This window comes from Bos indicus, chromosome 15, assembly GCF_029378745.1.
Source record: "Bos indicus isolate NIAB-ARS_2022 breed Sahiwal x Tharparkar chromosome 15, NIAB-ARS_B.indTharparkar_mat_pri_1.0, whole genome shotgun sequence".
NCBI classification, from domain to species: Eukaryota; Metazoa; Chordata; class Mammalia; order Artiodactyla; family Bovidae; genus Bos; species Bos indicus.
Genome location: NC_091774.1, coordinates 19,655,881 through 19,661,222, shown reverse-complemented (window position 1 = coordinate 19,661,222; position 5,342 = coordinate 19,655,881).

The following is a 5,342-nucleotide window of genomic DNA, read 5'->3' as shown; positions in this document are numbered from 1 at the left end:
CGGATATATACGGAATCTAGAAAAATGGTACTGAAGAACTTATTTGCAGGGCAACAGTGGAGAAATGGACACAGAGAACAGACTTATGGACATGCAAAGAGAGGAGGAGAGGATGATATGTATGGAGAAAGTAACATGGAAACTTACATTACCACATGTAAAACAAATAGCCAGTGGGAATTTGTTGTATTCTCAGAAAACTCAAACAGGGGCTCTGCATCAATCTAGAAGGTTGGGATGGAGAGGAAGATAGGAGGGAGGTTTAAGATGGAGGGGATATATGTATATCTATGGCTGATTCATGTTGAAGTTTGACAGAAAGCAACAAAATTCTGTAAAGCAATTACCTTTCAATTAAAAAGTAAATAAATTTTAAAACTTTTTTTTTTTTTTTTTTAATTCTTACATGCTGGGCTTCAGTCTTATGTGAGCCAAGAACTTCCAGATGTCAAATCTGGGTTTAAAAAAGGAAGAGTAACTAGAGATCAAATTGCCAACGTTTGCTGGATTATAGAGAAAGCAAGGAAGTTTCAGAAAAAATATCTATCTCTGTTTCATCAACTACTCTACAGCCTTTGACTAAGTGTACCATGACTAACTGTGGAAAACTCTTAAAGATAAGGGAATACCAGACCATATTCCCTGTCTTCTGAGAAACCTGTATGCAGGTCACAAGCAAGAATTAGAACCCTGTATGGAACAACTGATTGGTTCAAGATCAAGGAATGAATAAGTTAAGGCTGTCTGCTGTCACCCTGTTTGTTTAAACCATATGTTGAGCACATCATGAGGAATGCCAGGATGAATGAGTTACAACCAGGAATCCAGAAAGGTGGAAGAAATAACGACAACTGCAGATATGCAGATGATACTACTCTAGTGGCAGAAAGTGAAGAGGAACTAAAAGCCTCTTGATGATGATGTAGGAGGAGAGTGAAAGAGTTGGCTTAAGACTAAATATTTAAAAACTAAGGTCATGGCATCCAGCTCAATTACTACATGGAAAATAGAAGGCAAAAAGTAATTAGTGACAGATTTCCTCTTCTTGGACTGCATAATCAATGTGGACTGTGACTGAAGCCATGAAATCAGAAGATGATTGCTTCTTGGCAGGAAAGTGATGAAAAACCTGGACAGTGTGTTGAAAAGCAGAGACATTACCCTGCCAAAAAAAAAAAAAAAAATCCATATAGTCAAGATTAAGGTCTTCCCAGTCGTCATGCACAGCTGTGAGAACTGGACCATAAAGAAGGCAGAACACCAGAGAATCAATGCCTTTGAACTGTGGTGCTAGAGAAGACTCCTGAAAGGCCCTTGGATGGCAAGGAGATCAAATCAGTCAATCTTAAGGGAGATCAACCCTGAATATTTACTGGAAGAACTGATGCTGAAGATGAAGCTTCAGTATTTTGGTCATCTGATGTGAACAGATGACTCTTTGGAAAAGTCCCTGTAGCTGGGAAAGATTAAGGGCAGAAGGAGAAGAGAGCATCAGAGGATGAGATGGCTGGATGGCATCACTGATGCAATGAACATGAACTTGGGCAAACACCAGGAGATGGTAAGAGACAAGGAGGCCTGGAATGCTGCAGTCCATGGGGTCACAAAGAGTCGGACATGACTGGGTGACTGAACAACAGCGACAACAATGCGCCTTCTATGCCTGCTTTCTGGAGAGTTTTATCATAAATGGGTGTTGAATTTTGTCAAAGGCTTTCCATGCATCTATTGAGATAACATATTGATTTTATCTTTCAGTTTGTTAATAAGGTGTATCACACTGATTGATTTGAGTACATTGAATAATCCTTCATCTCTGGGATAAAGTCCACTTGATAATGGTGTATGATATTTGCAATATGTTGTTGAATTTTGTTTGATAGAATTTTGTTGAGAATTTCTGCATCTATGTTCATCAGTGATATTGGCCTGTAATTTTCTTTTTTGTGGCATTTTTGTCTGGTTTTGGTGTCAGGATAATGGCACCCTCAGAGAATGAGTTTGGGAGTTTTCCTTCGTCTGCAAGTTTCTGAAAGAATTGGAGCAGAATAGGTGCTAGTTCTTCTCTAAATTTTTGGTAGAATTCACCTGTGGAGTCATCAGGTCAAGTACTTTTGTTTATTTGAAGATTTTTAATACAGTTTAAATTTCCATGCTTGTGAGTGGTCTGTTCATATTTTCTATTTATTGCTGGTTTGGAAGTTCATACTTTTCTAAGAATTTTTCCATTTCTTAGAACCTGTCCATTCTATTGGCATTTAGTTGCTCATAGTAGTCTTTTATGATCCTTTGTATTTCTCTGTCATCTGTTGTAGCTTCTTTTTTATTTCTAATTTTATTGATTTGCATGTTCCCACTTTATTTTTCTTGATGAGTGTGGCCAATGGTTCATCTATTTTATTTTTTCAAATAACCAGCTCTTAGTTTCATTTATCTTTCATTTCTTTTCAATTTATTTCTGCTCTGATCTTTATGCTTTATTTACTTCTACTAACTTTGGGGTGCTTTCTTCTTTTTTCTAGTTGCTTTAGATGTAATCTTAAGTTCTTTATTTGATGTTTCTCTTGTTTTCTGAGGTAGGCTTATATTGCTATGAACTTCTCTCTTAGCACTGCTTTTACTGAATCCCATAAATTTTGGATTGTAGTGCTTTCATTATCATTTGTTTCTATGAATATTTTCACTTCATTTTTTATTTATTCACTCATCTCTTGGTTATTTAGAAGCATGTTGTTTAGCCTCCATGAAGTGAAGTGAAGAAGTGAAGTCGCTCAGTCATGTCCAACTCTTTGCGACCCCATGGACTGTAGCCTATCAGGCTCCTTAGTCTATGGGATTTTCCAGGCAAGAGTACTGGAGTGGGATGCCACTTTTGTTTGTGTTTTTATAGTTTTTTCCCCCTGTAGTTGACATCTAATCTTATAGCAATGTGATAAAAAATGCAGCTTGGAAACATTTTAATCTTTTTTTAAATTTACCAATGCTTGATTTGTGGCCCAGGATGTGGTCTATCCTGGAGAGTATATTACATGCACTTGAGAAAAAGGCAAACTCCATTTTTTTCGGGTGAAATGCCTGTTGATATCAGTTAGGTCTAACTGGTCCAACATATCATTTAAAGCTTGTGTTTCCATATTAATTTTCTGTCTATATGTTCTGTCCACTGGTTTTGAGTGCAGTATTAAGCTCCCTCATTATTATTGTGTTATCATCAATTTCCCGTTTAATAGTTGTTAACATTTGCCTTATGTATTGAGGTGCTCCTATGCTAGGTCCAGGTATACCAATAATTATTATGTCTTCTTCTTGGATTGAGCCTTATGTAGTGTCCTTCTTTGTCTCTTACAATGGTCTTTATTTTAAATTCTATTTTATCTGATATGAATATTGCTTCCCCTGCTTTCTTTTGGTCTCCATTTGCATAAAATATCTTTTTCCAGACTCTCATTTTTAGTTTATTTGTGTTCTTAGGTTTGAAGTGGGTCCCTTGTAGGCAGCATATACAGGGGTCTTATTTTTGTATCCGTTCAGCCAAAGTCTTTTGATTGGAGCACTTAACCCACTTATGTTTAAGCTAATTATTAATGAGTATAAGACCATGGCATCTGGTCCAATTACTTCATGGGAAATAGATGGGGAAACAGTGGAAACAGTGTAAAACTTTATTTTTGGGGGCTCCAAAATCACTGCAGATGATGATTGCAGCCATGAAATTAAAAGACACTTACTCCTTGGAAGGAAAGTTATGAGCAACCTAGATAGCATATTCAAAAGCAGAGACATTAGTTTGCCAACAAAGGCCCGTCTAGTCAAGGCTATGGTTTTTCCAGTGGTCATGTATGGATGTGAAAGTTGGACTGTGAAGAAAGCTGAGCGCTGAAGAATTGATGCTTTTGAACTGTGGTGTTGGAGAAGACTCTTGAGAGTCCCTTGGACTGCAAGGAGATCCAACCAGTCCTTTCTAAAGAAGATCAGTCATGAATGTTCATTGGAAGGACTGATGCTAAAGCTGAAACTCCAATACTTTGGCCACCTTATGCGAAGAGTTGACTCATTGGAAAAGACTCTGATGCTGGGAGGGATTGGGGGCAGGAGGAGAAGGGGACGACAGTGGATGAGATGGCTGGATGGCATCACCGACTCGATGGACATGAGTTTGAGTAAACTCCGGGAGTTAGTGATGGACAGGGAGGCCTGGTGTGCTACAGTGCATGGGGTCACAAAGAGTAGGACACGACTGAACTGAACTGATAACCCCATGACCATTTACTTAATTGTTTTATGATTAATTTGTATAGGCTTGTCTGTGTTTCCTGCCTAGAAAAGATCCTTTAGCATTTGTTGAAATGTTGGTTTGGTGGTGCTAAGTTCTCTCAGCTTTTGCTTTTCTGTAAAACGTTCAATTTCTCCTTTGAGTCTGAATGAAATCCTTGCTCAGTAGAGTAATCTTAGTTGTAGATTTTTCTCTTTCATCACTTTAAGTATATCCTACTTTTCCCTTATGGCCTATGGGGTTTCTGTTGAAAGATCAACTGTTAGCCTTATTGGGATTCTCTTGTGTGTTATTTGTTGCTTTTCCCTTGCTGCTTTTAATATTTGCTCTTTGTGTTTAATTTTTGTTAGTTTGATTAATATGTGTCTTTGTATGTTTCTTCCTGTATGGGACTCTCTGGGTTTCTTGAACTTAGGAGACTATTTCTTTTCCCATATTAGGAAGTTTTTGAATATTATCCCCTCAAATATTTTCTCACACCCTTTCCTTTTGTCTTCTTCTTCTGGGATGTTTATGACACAAATGTTGGGGTGCTTAACCAGTTTCGATACCTCAAATTGTCTGAGAGGTCACTGATGCTTCACTCATTTATTTTTCTTCCCTTTTCTTTATTCTGCTCTGCAGAATATTTTCATCTTCTTTTTTCTTTATTTTCTTTTATCATTTATTTTCTTTATTCTGCTCTGCATAATATTTTCATCATTCTATCTTCCAACTCACTTATCCTTTTTTTCTGCCTCAGTTTCTCTACTATTGGTTCTCTTCAGAGTGTTTTTAATCTCAGTTATTCCACTGTTCATTACTGATTGACTGTTCTTTATCTCTTCTAGGTCCTTGTTGACCATTTTATGCATTTTATCAATTCGTGTCTCTAGTTTATTTATCTGTACTTCCATTTTGTTTTAAAGATTTGGGGTCATCTTTACTATCATTATTTTGAATTCTTTTCCAGGTACATTCCCTATCTCCTTCTCTTTTGTTTGTCTTGGTGGTCTTTTTATCTTGTTCCTTCACCTCCTAGATATGTCTTTGCCTTTATATTTTGTTTAGTTTGCTGCATTTGGGGTCT